This window comes from Pseudopodoces humilis, chromosome 2 (assembly GCF_049639895.1).
Source record: "Pseudopodoces humilis isolate 2021_Gansu_Grassland_sample_001 chromosome 2, ASM4963989v1, whole genome shotgun sequence".
In the NCBI taxonomy this organism is placed as follows: Eukaryota; Metazoa; Chordata; class Aves; order Passeriformes; family Paridae; genus Pseudopodoces; species Pseudopodoces humilis.
In genome coordinates this window covers 89,873,748-89,895,051 of record NC_142201.1, presented here as the reverse complement: position 1 = coordinate 89,895,051, position 21,304 = coordinate 89,873,748, and the positions used below count along the sequence as shown (strand labels likewise).

The following is a 21,304-nucleotide window of genomic DNA, read 5'->3' as shown; positions in this document are numbered from 1 at the left end:
CTGGGGCTGTTCAATCTGAATGCAAGATGACAGGGTAGGAGGATATAATATATTCAAAGCCTATTTGAATGGCAGTGAATACTTGATGGCAGTAGGTAAAATCAACATAGCTGGTAAAGAACTTTGGAAATCTGTTATCTCAGGATTGTGAGTGGATACTAAAGGGAGCAGACAAGGATCCAGCCTCTAATGTTCAATCTGATGATTGGTTCCTAGAAAAGTGGGAGGATAGTGAGTCACAGATCGGCCATGCTCACTCCCTAAACAGCAATGTGACTGTCAAACACCAAATACCTGACTCATTATGGTACTTCTTACCTTCTAAATCAAAACTGGAAAAGAAAATGTTAATATTAAATATTTCAAACTGGCTTAATATACCAGGAAAACTTCTTAAAATACAATTTCATTATCTAGTTTTCATTGTATTCTTACAAGGAGCCAGACCTAAGAAAAGGTTGTAACATAGATGTGGTGAGAAGCCTGGTTTTCAGGCTAGAGAAGAATGAGAAGGAAGACACAAAGCTTAGTTATTTCAATTACACATTACTCTGGGTACTTAAAAGTCAAGAAAAGCTTGCTTACAAAACAGCTACACACCTCTGTGCCATAGGCTCCATCACTGAGAGCTTCAACATCAGCAAAGGCAGCCCAGGTTAGAAGTGGGCTGCCTGCTCCCAGCTGTGTGACCAACCATAGTTATTGCTCCTTGATGTCATCTCAAGGGAATTCTACCCAGAGTAAAACGCACCTTTAAAAGGCTATCTGTTTCTTCATGAATGCCCATCCTCTCCAGGTAAATCAGGAGGAACAGAAATAACAAACTTAAAATACTGAGTCACTGGCCAGTATCTCAACTACAGAAGTTTCTTCAAAAGAGACAAGGCCACATCAAGCATCTCCACATGGCTGGTTTCAAGTACTAACAAACAAAGCAGCCTCACTGGTATTCCCCTCTGCCTTGGAAATGAGTGCCACACAGCAGGGAGGTAGTGAGGCTCTCATCCTAATTTCTGCTTCTGAACAGATCTACAGCCTGCTCTTCTGACCCAAACCTCTGTTATTGGGTCCTTTGCAGCAGGGCAGAGCTCTCTCCACCTCTGGACTGAGTTTCAGGGCAGCAGTACAGGGCCAGTACACCTTAGTGTTACTTTTATCTTGTTCTTTACAAGATGGTCTGAAAACAGCTTTCAGTACTACATGATGATGTGAAGGATAACACAGAAGACAGGCCTGGAACACACAGCCTCTTTTTCCCTTGAGACAAGAGCTTGTTTGCGTAGAACAGAAGTTACCCAGTGGTCAGGCACTGGACTGAGCTGAGACCTGACAACACAGACCGACCCTGAACAAGTACCTGCTCTAACCAGCCACACTGAATGTGAAAACAGCTGCACTTGCAGAACCAAGCGATCCTTGCCTTGGGTCAGCACCCTGAGCCCTGCTAGAAATGGATTTCAGTGACATCTTCCAGGGCCTTGGGAAGCTGTGGGGAGACCAAACCACCTACCAGAAGAATCTGCTACAAGACTATGCCCTCTCTCACTCTGTTTGCAGGCTGTGAGGAACAAGCATCCACAGCAACAGAGAAACTGTAAGAAAAATTATTTGAGGCTTTTCCATGTCTTTAGTTTCTAGTGAAAGAAATTACCCATTTAAGTGGCAACACAGAAAACTCAGCCTGAAGCTCTGTAACTACAAAGAACAACCACTTGCTTAGGAATACAGCACTTGTGAATACCCCAAACACTACAAGGGTACTAAAGACCAAGGGTTTCATCCCCACTTAAACACTTCAATTGTCATTTTAAGCAGTTAACAACACATCCACACACTTAGCAAGCAGCAGGTATAAAAGCAACAAATTCTGTTTTACTAATGAATTAAATTAGGAAAAGTGTTTTTTTAAGTAATTCAGTTTCTGTCCATGTATTTAAACTAGGAACTTGGAAGCCCACAATCCTCAAATATTACACTTCATATAACTATGATAAACATGCTTTCTAGTGTCTTTGTTCAGCTTGTACTTGGGTTGGAAAAGAAACAACAAACCAAAGTAAGAAAAAGTCAACCTGACCTATGAAAGAAAAATCCTATATGACAGTACACTAAAATCCGCTAAATTATTCACTAACTGGTATCCATTTCAATTGTTTTGCCCCAATACTGCTACAAAATTTAGCTTTACAACTTTCTGAAATAGTATTTCAATATTTCATGCTAAGAGTCTTGTGAAGGAGGATGCAGCCTTCCCAATTCCTTCAAAAGGATATGGATGGAAGTGCCATGTTGCAAAGGCATGATGGAGAGAATACACTGTGCAAAAGCAAATTTGCAATTATTATATGCATGCAATTTAAACCCTTATCACTGATTACAATACAAGCACCCTGAAGAAATTATGACTTTTTGTTTGCTCCACAAGTTACAGAGCTCTCCTGATTCAAAGGACATAAAAAACCTCAGTGTTTTGATGGATGAGTGTTGAGAACAATATTAAGATTACGGGGTTTTGCAATATATCCTAGCCCTTCTAAGTATCTAACTCGGGATTTTCTATATACTAAAACTAAATGCTGACTTGTTAATGCTTTACTACACACACTGTACATTTTTATTCTTCAAATGTAAGCAGTTTCCTGAAGATAATGTTTATGATATCACAGTACAAAAGTCACTGAACCTGTTATCAGAGGCCACCTACATCTTCTGCTTGCATGACTTCAGCTCATTTTATTTTGTCTTGTGTTACTTATGCCTGACCACAAACCCTTTAACAGTTTAACAGGGTAACTTTTGTGATTAACTCTGACACTTAAATCATGTTCTATTTTTTAAATAAAGTGAGGTAAGTGTATCAAAAATACTACAACTCCAAATGAAACAGTAGTTTTGTTCTATGACAAGACCAACAGTCTTCTTCCAGCAAACAGAAATCAGCAAGATGATCAATTTCTGCACTATTTTTATCATCACATATTCAACTGGAGGAACTGGGAAGGCTTTCCATGGTTGTTTTAAGTTGTATGGCAGTCTATCTATAGAATCCTCTATTCAGTTAAGTTTACCATACTGTTCGGAGAAATATTGAAAGTGGTAATTTGGAGGCTTTTCCAAACACAAATCAGAGCAACAAAAATACAAAGGAAAACACCAAGAGTTACTTATCATTGTAATGAGTAGAGACAACACATAACAGCAAAGAAGCCCAGGAATTAAAACAAACATTGAGATTCTGTCAATTAACTAACAGAGATAAGAAAAAAAGTGATAAAATCCCTCGAAGTTAAAAAGGCTACAAAGCCCTATGTTTATTACTACTACCTGGAACAGGCAGCATTCCTTTTTATAGAGTCTGGAGTGGATCACACCATAAACTCAGCTCTCCTTAAAAGCAACCCATATCTCATAATTAAGCAAGAACCCTGGGCAATACAGAGAGGCTTAACCCTAAAGACAAAAACTTCCTTGTCCCACCTCAAACCTTCGGAGTGTCACAATTCTGTTTGTGAACAGTTAACAATTACAACAGTACGTACAACAGGCAGTTTCTGTTTGCTTTAATGCAAAACATGGGCAACTAGAGCTCAGCACATTTAGGTTTACTCAGAGGGGAAGCACAAGTTCAAATTGCTATTAAACCTGCACTACATTTGCTTCACAAATCTGGCGATCCTACTGAACTTAAACTAAAATGAATGCTTCAAGCACACTTGAATAATATTCAAGATTAGTTATGTCCACCTAAACCTTATTCTACCCAGTTTCATTGTATCTCTTCCCTAATTTGTATTCCCATATCCTTTCTCCATTTACTCAAATTGCTCTTCAGATCTATTTTGCTCCTTTCAGCTCTTCTCCTGTCCTGCTTCTTCCCTATGTGTGACTTAGAGTTACAGTGCCAGCCTCTAGTTTGGTCCTTTCAATTCCCTCAGATGGGAAGTGTACCTCTCCTCATACCAAGCCATATAGTCCAATCCATCTCAAGAGGTGAGTGATGGTCACTGACATTAATTCAGCCTTCTTTGCAGCTATACAGCCTCCCTGTGATTAAAGGCAGATTTGAATTTGTGTACAAATCACTGTCCAGACATATACACAATCAAATGCTGGTCTACGGAGTGTTTATCCTGCAGCTGGGAAAGAACCCATCACAACTCATACTCCCAAACTTTTGTACACAGTTGTGCAAACAGCATGATCCTATTCCCAGCAGAGTCACTGAGCATCTACCCTGCTTTACTGCAAATTCATCAAGCAATCACAAATATCCTGTGGCATGGGGACAATAATTATTCATTTTAGGCTTTAAAATCTCCCAGAATTTTATCTCATCCCACCTAAAGGCCAGGCTGCAAAAAAACAGTTCCCAAACTGTAAAGCACTACAGACCAAGGGGCACACAGTTGCTGCCCCCCACCAGCTCTGGCACTCCTGAAACACACAAGCCAGAGATAACAGACCATACCTGCAGTAAGCAGTCTGATGCTGGACCAGACAGAAGGCCACCAGCTAGCAAGCTGGAAACTGCATTCACAAAGCTAATTATTAGACTGTCATTACATTAAAATCCAAGTCAATTTTAGCTTCTGGCAACCTTATAAAAGGTGCTTCTGATCCCTGAAGGCAAGGTACCTGGTAGCCAACAACCCATTCAGACTGGTAAGATTGGTATCCCCTCCATTTGGTGATATCTCTACGTACATCACGCACTCTGCCACTTCGGTACTTGCACGTGTACATGCCTCAAGAGAACACCTCTTTTTTGCAACATATTCTTCTTTCAGAAGTTGAGCAAGTGCTTGTAAAGTTTCCAGAATTCACAGGGAAGTTGAAAGCTCCTAATCCAAGTTTATGGGAGCAATTATAGCAGCTTTTGAGTGTCATTTTTAATGCCTTTGGCATAGATGTTTTTTTAAAGGATGGACTAAAAAGCAATGAGTAACCTGTATCTCTGTACATCAGAAACAAAGCAACTCAAAACATTTCTACTTCTTGTAGAGCAAAACACATTACCTTCTCCCAAAAGGGATACTAAATTTTAGACTTTATTTCTTAAAGTACCCCTACACTCTGTATATAGAGTTTTCATTTCATCCTGTAATTCACACAGCTGTTAAAAGTGTCTTTATAGTACAGACAAGCTTTACAAAAAAGGCTCATGGACTACATGATCACATCACAATTGCAGATCTGCCTTCCACTTATCACAGCATTCAACATATAAACATCATATAAAACTCACAAACATGAATTACACACAAGAATATCAGGAGAATGAAGTATGACGTAAGAAAGAGTATTACCCTGCACTACCTCCCCACTCTCCAGCTACTTGCATGGAACCAACTCTATTGCTTATAGAAAACTTAACTTCTGTGTGTGCGTCTGAACTAAGACAGCTTCGCGCTTCTAATTGGATTGCCACATCTCCAAATGCCAATCTGGAAGAGAAAAGCTGTTTACTTCGATGATGGCAAACAGCAGAACTGACTGAGCATCATTTTTGGAACTGCTTGCTTAATTTCAGAGATCAGCTTCTTTCAACTGATTTTTCCAAGCTGAGTGCAGTTACAAGAAACGCTGCACCACCACTAGCACAGGCTGAAGAATGTGAGCTTTAAGCAGGAGCTTTCTAATTCTTCCCTTTAAGTACAAGTTCCAGCACATGAGGTGAATGCCTCATGTGCATAAAATTATTTTAAACTCTAACTTTCAGCTGGTTTCTGCTAGTCTTGATATCCACCTTGCAAAGCTGAAAATCTGAATGCCCATAAACACCAAATTAATTTCCTTCATAAAAATCACTCCCAAGAATTATTTGCAGTTATAAAAAAAATTAATATTTCTTCACCAAAAGTCTATCAGACTTTGAACGCTGTTAATTCCACCTTTAAACTAGTCATAAAATATGACTAGTACACACAAAATACGAACCAGATATTTTAATTAGGTCATTTACAGAAAACAGTAACTGACTAGGCATCACTTCTGTATTTAAGACAGTCCCTAAATATAAAATCTGACCAGAAGTTTCTACACTCAGCAAGTCAACTGGTGCACCAGAATAGCTGCTCTTCCAAGAAAACTCCAGGTACAAGTAACCAGCTGCCAAGTACAGCTCACTACACTAGGGCTTGTCTGAAGCCTGTTTACCTATTTCATTATCTTAAAAAGCAATGGTAATGCCAACAGATCTCTAGGTACTGCCAGGATTTCTTTGGCAAGTACACCCATCTTCCATCCCCCTCCTTTCCCTATAGTTGACACAATTTGTAATCAAAGCACAATCTTCACTAGGACTTGAAACAAGCACTTAAGCCTCATTTCTTTGTTGGTAGAGGAGGGAGGGGTGGTAAGAACACATAGAAAAAAATGAAGGAAGCGTTAATAACTGAATTAAGCTGAAGCTTTGCTGTTTCAAGTCATAGCTATAGACACTGACTTTCATAAAAACCTCACTTTTTGCTATGTCTGTTTTTTTCAACTATTAGTATGAATGCAACGTGAAAAACTGTTTCAGTAGTGTTTTCACCCCTACCATGATAAACCTCAGCTCTAAGCAGTTTTAACCTAGTGTCACCATTCTATGAGGCAAGTGATCTGCACACAGACCAGTGTCTGAAAATCTAACTGCAGGTTTCCGTCTAAGGAAGGAAACTGCTACTCAAGGATGTCTGCCAGCCCTCCAGGACAAACAAGAAAGCGCTTTCAGTCTTTAACTGTTATGGGTGTGGTTAAACAAGGCTGCTGAAGTGACCTAATACTTAATACTTGGCTGTCATCAGAAGGGACACTCCTTTCTGCCCTCCCTCTCCCGCCAGCCATACAATCTGTCCGATCCCTTGTCATCACAGCTACAAAAGTAAGCCAATTCAACTTGCTACCCCGGCAGAAAACTGTTTACTCTCAGAGTTAACTTTCTGATAAATAAGCAGTTCAATCAGCTCACTGTGTGGTCATTTAAGCTCCATTGAGACCATATGGGAAGGAGTAAGGGAATACGGCCATTCCATCATGGAAGTCCATTTTGATAGCATGAGAAAATATAAATATCATTTACTTAAAAGGGTTCAAAAACAAATAAGGGTATTTTTTGACCCATCATACAAGTTGCTGCTACTATGTGTTCATGAAAATTCATTGAACAGAAAATGGGGAAGGAGGCTCAGAATCTGTTGCATAATGTCACTGATTTAGAAGACTTTCAGGGTAAACTCAAATAGGCTCTGATCTGAGTAGTTCTCTTAGAAAAGTACTTTCTAGGCCTAAAATACACCAGAAGTGCCCACTGTAAGTAGAAAAACCATTACAATAAAGGCTGGTAATTTCAATGCTCTCTTGAGGGCAAATCCACTTATTCAGTCACCACTTCTCAGAAAAACAGGAAGGCTTAGAAGAACAATCTGCTGGCTCTCCTGTCTCGTGAGCAAGGTGCTGACAGAGAAGTAGCTAATTATTTTGTTGCTGTAACTTATTTCATTATCATTCACTGATTCCAGTGGCAGCTGGCTCATCAAAACTGACTTTATCAGAAGTTTCACATCAGGTGTTTTGTTACAGATACTGTGACCAAAATTAATTTGTTCAAGTGATGAAAAACTAGCCTTCTAGTATGTGTGAGTATGACTCATCCTCAAGTCAGGATAGACACCATTTCTCATTATCTTTACTTGAGGTGATAAACAAGTAGTGACAAAAAACAAGAATTACAGCCAATGTATCACACAACAGACTGCACTGAAAGAATGGCATCTCACACGCTTTACAAATAGAAACAAGAAAGGAAATTTCATTAGTAAAAGAAGCTGATGTGCAAGATGCCAAGTCAACAAAGGAAAGCTCAGTAACCACAGAAGTAGAGATACCTGGAGAGAAAAAGGAATATGTTTTGTAGAAGGCAGACAGAGAACAATAAAGGAAAACTAAGAGAGCAAATGTGACAAAAAAGAAAATGAGAATATGCTTACAAAACAAAAAGGAGAAAAATAAAATGCCACATCCCTTATTAAAGTTTTAAAATACAGTAATGAAATTTCTTACAGTCAACTGGTAAGAAATGGTTATTTAGGCAAGCCAAAGGGAAAACTACCATGCCTGGCAAGACTGAAAACACAGAGCAGATGAAAGGGACTAAGCAGTCAGGCCTCAAGTTCAGATTGTTGATACAGTTCAGACTGAGTTATATTGGAAAATCTGAGTAGGGAAGACCTCTGTCTTAAAAGGAAATCACCCAGACTTCTCAGAAGTACACTCAAAAGATTTCTTCTCTCCCATAAACAGATTAAAACAAACATGGAAGAGAAGAGGGGAAAAGACCACAGACATAGAATATGAAGTAACTGTACTCAGCAGGGATTCAGGAGCAAGGAAAGGAAGAGGATGTTTAGTCACCACCTTCTAGAAGTACCGAGATGAAGCTGCCCTACCTCTTCCTACCTAAATTACTTCAAACTTGTATGGAACAATGCATATTGGATTACAGTGAATCAATACTTTACTAAAAAGACAAAAAAAAAGACAAAAAAAAAAAATTTTATCACATACTATTTATGAACTATTTTCCAGCTACATCATGACCTTTAGGAAAAGTAGATTTGTATAAATTTTAAGCAGTCCCTTTGGCTGTACAAAGAAGTCCTACACAGCTATAAACACTGCTACCTGTACCTCTGACCTCAAGGGGAAGAATTGGCCCCAGAAAGAATTACATCTTGGCAGTGTCCTCCTGTCTCGGTACAAGAGACTTCTTACTCCCGCAACACGTTACCACAGAAACTGGGTCCTAAGAATAAAACACTTTCAATCTATGCCACAATCCCATTCTCAGAATCTTATGAAGGAACAGTGTCAGGTGGACTGTGACTCTCTCCTTCAGAAAATGGACGTGCAAACAACCCACCATGTAGAATGAGTTTACAACAGAATAGTGTGCTACAGCTTTCCATCTTCACAGTCACGCTGAGATAGTTTCACTGTCCTTTATTTACTGTCTCCTCCTGTGGCTCTGAATGAACACACACAGCTATTGAAATGTAGCATCTTATTCAGTTGACCTGCAATGATTAGTCACATGTCCATACCCTCAGGTCCCTATCACTGTAATACACAAGGGCTTCATAAACTGTAACTGGCCTCAGAATACCTGATAATATAGGAAAAGGCTACTAATCACTTGTTTGAGTTGAGGCATTGGACAAAACACCATTTGCCTGCATCAGACAGCAGTACTGCCTGAACAGTAAGAACCCTACTATGGATAAAATCACGAAGTTATAAAGGCATTTTTACACTGGTATAGCCAGTTCCACATGGAATAAAAAATTGCAAGTGAGATAAAGTTTCTCTATAATGGCACACTGACCATACAAGAGCTTTCCACAGCATATGCACCACTTTTTAAAATCTCAGAGCTAGCAGGATGGCAGCCAGGCACACACAGTTTGTCCGGGTCCCAGGACAGCAGCAGCAGAAGGTGTGGCAAATGAACCCAGACCTCCGAGCTTTCATGTTTTGTTCACCTGTAAAATATTGCTGATGCTCTTCACTGTGTTCTCATTATTTTCTTCCCTGTCAGGATGACAAGAACCAAAGCTTGCAGAAGCTCTGCAACCAAGCACTTGTTTAGAGTTCACCTCAAAACAGGCATTGCCATACAGGAGTATTGTAAATCAACTTTTGTCTCTCCACTATTAACGAATAACTGTCCTATGACTTAAAGCAAGACTAAAAACTGGGATAAAGACAGCAGAAGTAAAAACTGGGAAAGGCCTTGGGACTGAACTGAAAGCTTCACACAGTGAGCCAGTCTTTCTGGCTGACTTTCTTTAGGAGGCAGTGCTCCATGACAAATTCATTAAGAAATGTTGCAAGTCACTCAATGTAACGATAGGGATTAAAATACAACTTGCAAATTGATATGTTGGGTAAAAAAGCTAAACTTTTGCCTTAAGAGACAAATTATAAGCAAAGTTCATCTCTACTTTTCTGTGTTTTGTATTCTACTCTGTTTTTTTCTGTATATTTTCCTCCCCACCACAAAAAGACCTGGACATCCGTCATTATCAGCCTAGTCTGATAGAGCAGAAATCTCAAGAGACATTTTGGATCCCCTGTCAATCAGCAAACCAGGAATACTCCCCCACCTCTCTCATCCTGGTTGGCAGCAGGGAGCCAACTGATCAGCATACACATACCAGGCACCAGCAAAAACATGCTCTGCTCCAAACAAGTCAAGGTCCATGCCTTCCCTGCCTGTGAGAGGATGAAACCAAGGTCACCAAGTTACAGTAAATAAATAAATAACACTGGGCAAATCCTTATAAAGGGGGCATCACTAGTTTCAATGCTGTGGTGGGTTGACTCTGACTGGATACCAGGTGCCTACCAAAGCTGCTTTATCACTCCCCTTTTTCAGCTGGAGACGACAGAAAAAAAATGTAACTAAAAGCTGACAGGTTGAGATAAGGACAGGAAGATATCACTCTCCCATTACAGACATAATAAACTCAATTTGGTGAAAAGTTAGTCTAATTTATTACCAATGAAACCAGAGTAAGACCATGAGAAATAAAAATGAATGTCAAACACCTCCCTACCCTCCCTTCTTTACGGGCTTGACTTTACTCCTAGTGTTCTCTACTTCCTCTCAGAGCAGGGAGAGAGGAAATGGATGTTGCAGTTGGTTCATCACCTGTTGTCTCTGCCATTCCTTCCTCCTCAGGGAAGGACTCTTCCCCTCTCCAGCATGGTGTTCCTCTCACTGGAAATAGTCCTCCATTAATTTCTTCAATGCCAGTACTGCCCCCAGGCTGCAGGTCTTCACAAACTGCTCCAATGGGTCAATCTGTCTCACCATGGTCTTCATCACCAGCTGCAGGCAAATCTCTGCTCTGGCACCTGGAGCACCTCCTTCCTCTCCTGCACTGATCTTGGTCTGCAGGGCTGATTCTCACATATTTTTGTTCCACTCTACCATACCTATTGCATAGGTATTTCCCCCTTCTTAAAAATGTCATCACAGTGCTGCTATCACCACCACTGATGGCCTTGGCCAGCAGCTGATGTGTTTTGGAGCCAGCTGGCATTGCTCAACTGGACATGGGAGCAGCTTCTGGCAAGTTCTCATGGAAGCTACTCCCTGCTACCAAAACATATCCACACAAACCCAATACAACAGCTCAAAAATCCGTGCCATACAAAACTTCTGCCCACAAACTTCTCAACCTTTGCTTTTAAGGATTGCAGGGCTGTTTCCACCTACATTTGATTTAAATTCCTTCACCTGTCCTCTCTCGCACCACGTGTTTTAATCTCTTGAGAACACACTCTTAAGAAACTTGTAATGGCGAGAGCTGTGTCTTTGGCAGTACGGTCACTCCATGTTTGCACCTGTTTGTGCATGAAGTAGACATTCAGACTGCAAACTGAATTAAAACTGCAAGCCAGATGTGTCTTTTTATACCAGTGGACACCTCTGCCACCAATTGCGACCTGCATCTATGCTTGACAGGCCATAATAAAAGTAGCAACAGCTAAAAATACTGCAAAACCATCTGAGGCTATAAATAAATGGAACTCTAACATGAGAGTTTATTTCCAAACCATAATCTCTGAAGTGGTTATAGTAATCATTGGTTTTTAATTTTTTACTTTTTATTTTTTTCCAACAAAGTAAAACAGACTTAAAGCAGACCCATCTGCATCAAAGAGATACTCGACCAATCTACCTCAATTCTACACCCTACAGAGAATTCCAAACTGCTGAGGACTGACTGCTTTCATTTTCTTAATGCTACTGCCACCTAACATATTTCAATAGCAAAGCCACCAACCCACAAGTGCTCATGGTTTTCTGGGAGAAATACTTCAGAGACAAGCAGGAACCAACCTACACACAGCCTGGGAAATTAGCATTCACACATGCTCTAGCTGAACACATCACTAAATGGGAAATAGCTCTAAATGAGACAAGGGACTCTAGCAAAAAAAAAAAAAAAACTCCAAAAAAAAAAAAAAAAAAAAAAGGTCAATTTCTCTTAATCAAGAGGACAGAAAGCAGAACAAGTAATTTCTTAACCCTTTACATTTAGAACAGATTGCTGCTTTAACCATAGAAAAGCTAAGCCAACATGTTTCAAAGTGTTCAAGATCTACAGAACTGACAATTTGGTTTTCTATTTCTGTCTGCTTACCCTGCTGCTTCTGCCTGTAAACATTTTGTAGGAGGATGTGAAATTCAACAGAGAGGACTCTGAACTATGAATGACTCCACAGTGGCACATTCTTAGAAGTGCGTGGTGGTGCCTATGAGCTCACTCACACATGATAACGTCACCTTCACTGGTTAGGGTCAATTCAAGGCAGCTACAGCTCTACTTGGTTACAGCTGAATATCAGTTCATTAGTGTCAAAGGGTCCTGTCCCCACCTCCAATGGTAACTTGAAACCAGAAGGAAAAAAAAAGAAAAATAAGAAAACAAGGAACAAAAAAAGGAAAAAATATGTCAATGTTTATGGGGAAAAATTAGGTTTTGAGAACACCTGGTAATACCTTCAATTCTTCGCTGGTCTTCAGCTTCTAGTAAAAACACACACTGAACACTGATGTCTCATCTCATTAGGCCTCATAGTTTGATTTACCATACTCATTTTGTCCAAGTTGATGACATGAAGATCTCCGTATATGTTGCATAATTTATTCTGAATCCCTAAATTCTGGATACTTCACCTTATGAGGTACCTATGCAATAAGTATTTGCTTCCTGGTCTGTACTAACAACATAACCAGCTGCCTGAACTAGTAAATCATAATACAAAAAACATCCCAAGGTCTTATCTACACGCAGCTGAGGAAAGAATAAATTAGGTAAGATTAAAGTAAGATACATTACACACAGATATTCTGACTTCAAATTAGGTATACACAACTCACCTTTAAATATACCTTGACCTTATCAGCCCAGGTCAATGCAACTGCTTTTTCTCCACAACAAGGAAAAGGTTTGCTTTATAATCACAGTTAAAAGATACAACCTAATAGTAGAGCACAACATTGTCTACACAGATCAGAACAACTACTCATTTCATAAACACATTATTAAAGAACTGCTTCTCATTGCTTCTTCAACTCACAGTCTTTGTTGATTCAGTAATCAACCTATATCATATCTATATAATCATATCTATATAATCATATCTAAGACTTCCAGCAAAAGAACTAGCTATACATGACACATCACATCATTAAGGATCTGAGAAAAGTAATGTAGGTTTCTCCACCAACATAGTTTTTCCATCAACTGAAGACAACGTACAGGACTGCTGGCTGCAGAACATGAACTTTAATAACAAGGGACTTGGAACCTCAACATCCCAAAAGATAGTAAAATTACATATTCTGTTTTACAGATGCACATGTGAACAGATGGAGGAAAAAAAACTACAAAACAGAATAGGAACCAATACCTGTTTTTAAATAAAGATACCATTTTACCTAACATGTTGCAGTTTTAAGTCAATTAAAACAGTGAAAAAGAGAACATCACCTAATCTTCTTAATTCTAAAAATTATCATTTTAACAACTTTGCTATACCTTGAGTTTAGGATAAGACACATTGTATACATCCCACATATGTTATACCATTTCTATAAAACCAATATAGAAATGTACAGCAGATGGAAAGGATGAAATGCCATACAAAACACAGCATCTCAGAAAACCTTGGTGTCTTCTGCTCATCAGAAATGCGCACGCTTAGCCAAGGAAGCTGAAAACTTCAACACTGCCCATCTATAACATCAAAACAAGCTAAAATACATAAAAAGTTACCACAACATAAACTGATTTTCCACAAACTCAGGGAAAACACTGGACAGTAGTTCCCATCATTACCACAAGGTAAAAAAGTTTGTAAGCATGCAGAGATTTACTGGAGCTGGAGCCTTCCCAGCACACAGCACCCTGCCAACCACAGATCAATCCATTTGGTAACCGAAATTCAGGAACAGCTGGTTTAGACTAAACATCGCTAAACCCAACTTTCTCCTCTGCCTGTAGCAGAGCTTGACTGCAATGAAATAACATTGTCACTGCTGAAGTAAAGCACAGTTTTATGAAGAAAATAAAATCATGAGACCAGAGCTTCTTCAGAAGACATGAATTTCCACAACTTATTCATAAGGTGTTTGGTGTCCACACAGCTTACAACTTTTATCAACTCCTTCAGCTTCAAAGAATGTACTACCACAGTGAAGCAACGCTAACTTCTGCTAAAAGACAACACATTTCCACCAGCTCCATGGCAATGAGCAACATTTTGACTTAAGTGCCCTACAAAGGCTTGCAGCTACAGCTAGAGATGAACATCAAATTTTGCATTGATGAAGATTCATCATGTCACAGGGCAACTGTTTGAAGAAAAAGTGCCTATTTTACCTTTTTTGGACCTCAGACTTTCACATACAGGGAATTAAATCACAAGACAGAGCCAACAAAGCAGGAACTTGAATGGAAGTCGAGACTTTATCAGCAACTAGATTCAGTATGTAGTTGCCATACAGAGGCTCAAAGGAACTTGTTTAATACTCTGAAAATAACTCCTAAGGTGACATCTTTAGAGCTATTACCACAACATAAGAAGCAACTCTTAAAAAGTAATAAATACATACTTCACAACTCCTTCCATAGCAGAAAATTCAGTGCAACATTATTTCAATATTCCAAAGTAACAGAAACTCACCGTGCTTCTTTCTGGAGTAAAACTTCCTAAAGACAAGATAAAAAATACTGAATATATTTTTAGAGTTTGAACAACAAAAAAAATATCTTATTTTAGACATTTAAGTGTATAGCAATTTTTACCATTAACGCAAGAATTCAACCACTCTGCTGTGTAAATAATCTCGTGTTGCCTCAACTAATTAGCAGCGGCTTTCCCTAAGCACACTGCATGTTCTGAGATTTTTAAGTGGCTATACATTATAAATATGAAAGTAATTGAGTCCTCTGAGATGACTCAAAAATTCTAATATTCCACATCAGCCAGAGAGAGATCCCAGTATCATGGTTGTTTAAGAAAGTTTACGAAGTTCAAATATATTTGCATTCTTTTTGAGTTACGCTGGAAGACATGAAACCCTTCAACCCTCAGAACAGCAATTATGGCCATCACTTCAGACAACAACATATCAAACAAAAATCTATTATCCTATAGATAATCACTGACTTTCAGAATAACTTTTTCTCCAGTAATACTGTACCACTATGAAGAATGCTTGTCATGGCAATCTAACTACACTTCTTTTGGGAAAAGAGGGAAAGAGGAAATTTTGAAGGCAGGCATTTTTATTTAAGTACAGTTTTAGCCTCATATTCAGAACAATGGACTGCAGCCAGATTATATTTCAAGGAATTCTGAGTAAAAACATGTTATTTTTTTTTCTGGAAAACAGTAAATTCTGAGCCCTGAATCACAGCCAAAAATAACAACTCTAATTTGGGTATGTACTGGGAGAAGTATGGAGGCAAAACAGAGTTTGAACACACAAAGAAACATGAAGGCCAAGATTTGGAGGTAGAAGGACATACAGTCCTGTGTACAGTACAGCGCTCTGTAGCCAAGAACAAGCAGCTAGCTAGCTCTTAATGGCAATTATACAAAGAATAAAATGCTTATATAAAAATTAATATATGCAAACATCAACCAATAATACTAGAGTTTTTATTTCTTTGGCTACAATTTTTGACATAAAAATCAGATTGAGAGCCCAGTTTGTCAGCAAATAAAAAACAAAACATACTTACAAAATTAGGCCAAAATAAACAGTTCCATTCATAGTGTAGATGATAATTTAAGTTGAATTCACATTTTATAGATAGACAAAGGCAAAATTCCCTCAATTCCTCTTTCTGGAGCCACCAGCGGGAAATGTACTAGCAGTCAAGGGAAACCAAGAAGAGCCACAGCTGGCCATGCACAAAATTCAAAAGCAAAATTTCTCACCTTCATAGTAACTGCGGTTATTTTATGGCCTCACTACAAGGTGGAACATCACCCTCAGATATATGCAGCAATTTAAATGCCTCAGCACCTCAGATTATACCTGTAGGTTTGGTGAACTAAACCAGATGTTTTTACATCAAAAAGGCTAAGAATTTTTGTTTTCACAAAAAAAAAATAAAATATATATATATATATAAACCCACAACAAACAAGAAGAAGCCTTTAAGCCAGAGTTTAGAAGTTCAAGACTGTTTACATCCAGTTATAAACTATATGTGACAGCACTGGAAGAGGCTGACACCTCATAACCAGAAGACATGACTTGCCAGGCTTCATACAAGTTTTTCCAGGGTTCTGCCAAGAGTCGAGCAAACTTCTCAACCCTGCAGTGATCAAGCTAATTCAAATGACCAAGTGATTACTCTGTATATACAATTAATTTCACTGCCTGCAGTCTTGAAGCTTCACAATAACCAAGAGAGCAGAAACATCCTCAAAGAGCATATTAAACTGGTGCTTCATTTTTATGCATCCCAGTTACTTTTTACCTGATAGAAACAAAGTGCACACAACTCTGGACTACTTGATAAGAACACATAACCACGTTATTTTCATGGAACAAGCAGATTTAGAGCAAAAGCTCAGTGTGCTTATGGTAGGTCTTCCCAGTGCTGCATATCTGGTAACATCCTGTAAGATCAGAGGCAGGTGTCTGTTCAGCAACAACAACACTGTCACCACACTGATTGAGGCACTGAGCTCAACCATCCAAGGACAACATTCTCCACACTACCAAAGGAATGTAACAGTATCAGAAATTCCTTGTAATGATTCCTCTGAAGCTATGCTTATCCATTTAAGAAATGCCACTTGGAGAAAGAAAAACCACAATAAAACCAACAATCGTGAGTTTAGCCAAAATGCTCAATACAAAAGATCCATGGCAGGAAGAGTCAACAGACAGAAGAAAAAATACTTAATAAAAACACAATCTGGCACATCTCAACACTGCATTAAAAATAAATAAAACATGATAAGCAAACACATGCACTTTTATCCCAGTCCAACAGAACTTGAACTAAAAAAGTTTAGTGAGTCATGATCCAAACAGAAGCTCATCAAGGCTACCTATGCTTGGAAACAACACAAACTGTACTCATGTTTTACTACTTGATTAGAATTAAGACCCTCCCAAAATTAGTTTTTGTTGCTCTTGTCTTGGGCATATATTATGCTGAACCTCCTCACCTGCAGAAGCATTAGGAAACAAATTTTCATAATCAAACCACATTGAATACTAACAATCTTAACTTGTTCAAGATTTTGCCTAATGCCTTTGGGGGGGAAAAAAAAAGCTTTCTAGAAAAGGTTTTGCTGTTAGCATGTCAGGGATGTGAGAACAGTAAGTGGAAATAGGTGAGGAATTCTGACCAAAACCAGTTTTGGTTTCAGTTTTTTTCCCTTCACAAAATCCCTTGAGAAAACAGGTCAAGCAGATCAGACAAAGAGCTCTTCTATCCACATCTAGAATATATTGTTTCACTAAAAGCAAGAAGTGGCATTTAAAAATTTATTATGAACAAGAAGAAAAAAGCAAAACCAAACAAACAAAAAACTACTAAAGAAAACCTGGATGGAGAAGTAAAATTTTGTTTAAAATAGAACTTAAGTGAGTTTATCTAACTGCCTTCATCTATAAGGCTTACAATTGTGATATGAATGTTCTGCACAAAACCTGACATGTACTTTCCAAAAAGCAACCAACCAAAAATCAAAACTTAATTATGACTTAATTATTCTCCCCTATTTTTCTCCAATACATTGAATTTGTACATAATAATCTAAACACTGAATTGGAAAGTCTAATGTCTCACTGAAGTTACAGAAGGCAACCCCATTTGTCTCTGGAATTCCACAGAAAATGAACTATAATACCTTAAGATTCAGAAGGTAAGGCATGCCTATAGTACTTTCAAATCAACCTGGTTTCCCCTATATTTTAACATGCAGTACCTACCAGTCAGTACATTCCCTCATGTCAAGACACTACATCCAACTCCCCTCTAAAAGTCAAATAATCCAAGTTCAAACCAGGCTGCACAAGCAGTGACAGCGAAAAGCAACTTAAACTTAAGTGATACATGTTCCTTGCATAATACTCACTCAGTCCCTAACTTGGATTACAACCAGAACATTGGTACTTACATATCTGAAAATGAGAAGGGGATTCCCCTAAGTTATCTGTGAGCATTCCTAATAAACTAGGGGCAATGGCAAAAAATATTAATGCCTCTTCAAGAACGGCAGGAAAATTGAACAAATCAGACAAACTCAATAGAGGGTAGAGTTTCTTTTTTTTATTATTTTTTCCTAATGGAAAAAATTCAGGGGGAAAATTGATGTTATCCTAAATATTTAAAGACAAAATGTTTTTTTTTGTACAGGTCTCAAATCCTAAACAGAAAACAAGTCTGCTGGTACAGAAAATTCCTAAACTCAATGCACATCAAGACAATTCAACATCTGATAAAGCTACATGGCTGCTCTAGTTACTACTGGCCACAAAGAAACATTTCATACATGTTCATGAATAACTAGATTAGAATGTTTCTATTTATTCACTTTAGCTTTATTCCAGCCACTTTAGTGGCCTGGATGAAGGCACACAATTGTTCTTTAACAAGAGCAACGAAGGCTTTCTCTTCAAGCCACAACAAAGGAGGTCTCCATATATACTGGAACATCCCCCTCAGCATGTCTGAGGTTTGTTTCTTGAGTTTATGTTGCTAGTGTTATAAAATCATGAAAACTTATCAGCTTTAACTTCTCATATATATCTTACAATAACTGGAAAAGTAAAAAATATGTTTTAGGTTCTCAAGTGTATCAACTTCTTATTGAAGGATGCTATATTGAATAACCATAGGTATATACTCAGTCAAAATAAGTCTTTAAGATGCATAGTTTTTCTTGAGGAAAAGACATTCTAAAAAATCTTTTCCATTGGGAGGAACAATAAAAATAGAGACATTTCAGCAGAAAATATATCCTTTTGTAACTTCAGTGCCATTATTTTTACACAGACAGCGTAACTGAGAGAAGTAAAAGCAGTAATTAATGTTTGCTCACACTGCCCTCAAGGTACTTACAGAGAAAAAAAATATTTATACATCTGACTGTTTTGCTAAAATTAAGACAAAGGCCATCAGTTTCACCTCCCAATTCACCTTTTCCCTGATATCCCAGCTTTTGGTCCACACTGAATTCTTCTTTCGTGAAGTCCAAGTAATCAGGTGGGTGTTTAGCTCTCCACATGTATCCTGAGCTGCAGCAACTCCAACTCTGCTCATTTCCTTCCCCATCTCCACTGCAGAACACCCACCACAATCACTTATCACCCTGACAGCTATACTGCTCACCTGTCCCACTCATACCAGCATCCTTGTGCACAACTTTGTCCAGGCTTTCAGCATATGGGCTCTCCACAGCATCCTATTTCTGTGATACCTGGATTCATCGTCACTGAAGTATTCTTGTTCATACCGGCAAAAGTAAAAATTTGTCCAATATTAAAGGCTGTTTACAAACAGAAAAAGGAAAAATGCAGCAAAATAAAAGTATAAATTTTGCTCCTGCACTCGAATTTTCTTGAGTGACTTTAGATTCTACATTTTCTTTCCACTGGCAAGAGCTAGAAGAGTGCCTCAATGAAGCATTTCTCCTTCATTCGCCGCCAAGAAAACCATTCTCTCCTGTAATAAAGTGCTGCTTTTGGGTACACCACATGACTTAATTAGCATGCTTAATTAAAAACTTCCCAGCTGGATCCACTGATCTGCACATAAATTTTAGTCCAAATCTAGAAACTGAGCCCACTTACATATGTTTCTACCACCATCTCTAAAAAGGTACCAAGACAGTATCCAAAAAGTTCTGTTCAAAAAACATATTTAAGACATTGGTAGAATACGAAACTTTAAATTCTCACTGCTTTCTTTATTTAAACCAAAGGTGCATTGCTGCATTCTTTAAACCAGACCCATTTTCAAGCTTGCTGCTCCACTTACTCTTTCCCCTCAAAAAACATTTTTGTATTTGTAAAGCAGATCCGCACAGAACTGAAACTCACAAAAAAATTACACTCACTTCTTGTGAGTGTAACATCAGTAAACTCTGGCATTGCAAACATTAAAGTCAACATTTTCCAGAGAACTCCATTCAAGAGTTCTGGTTTCCTGCAGTTTCAACAGATACTGAGTACAACAAATGTAAAGGACCAAGAAAGTGACATGACCATTTAAACCAGAAGAGATTTTAAACATGAAGACAAGTTACTAATATTTTACAAATATGGAAGGGGAAGAATTAGTATTTTTCTCCATTTCTTCTTCATGAGAAAGGTACTTTAATGATAAGCACTGCATTAACTTAAAATTTCAGTCAGCTCACCCAGTGCCTCATACTTATCTAATGCATCCTAAACTCACAACGAAGTTCAGGGAAGAGAGGGGATTTAAGCATTAATTTTACTGTTATTATTTACTTTGAAGCCTCATTTTCAGAAAACTCAATCTGAATGGCTCCCACAACCCAAAAAGACCACTTGGTTAGGCTCTACTTTATTTCTTTCCTTGCTGCCTTTTCTGATGCCCGGTTACTTTGTTGACTTCTTGTTGCTGTCACAGCACTGAAGCTGAAGAATGTCAGCAGAAGCATCCCAGTCTCTCACAGCTATCAACAGGGAAGGGGGACAAGTTTTCCACAATACACAAGTTGTAAACTCTTCCATCATTCAGATAATGACAGCTGCAGACAAAAAAAGAACTGTACGCCCCGGCAGTCTAAGCCACCCAAGAGATGGGACTATTTTGTGCATGTTGAAGTCAGATCAAACACTAAAGCACAGCCTGAAGCCAAGCACTGCCTATAAATGAAGTACGACCATCTCCAGAAAGAGCCTCACACAGCCTTACAGCCAACCTTCTAATCCTTCCATCAGCCAAAGATTACAAAAGGAAAAAATAAAAGGCATTCAGGACTACTACTGTACCATAGGAGGACTTCGGCATAAGGTTAGTGGTTTATCATTTCCTCTCTTTTATTTGAGCAGAATACAAGGAAAAAACACTAATTTGACATCTATCAACTTTTTCACATTCAAAATCACATGGAATATGGAAGCAAGGACTGAATGGAATTTTACAATTCAATTATATTTACAGTTCAGGATTCCAACCTTCCACAGTAACTTCACATGTACAAAATAAGACTATAGCTTTGCAAGGCTCGGAAAAATCAT

General features: G+C 38.4%; 1 protein-coding gene across 2 annotated transcripts in view; it reads right to left on the bottom strand.

Moving 5' to 3' along the window:
- GSK3B (glycogen synthase kinase 3 beta) overlaps nucleotides 1-21,304 on the bottom strand; it is a 149,162-nt gene that overhangs the window by 113,565 nt on the left and 14,293 nt on the right. The gene's annotated exons all lie outside the window — the stretch shown is intronic.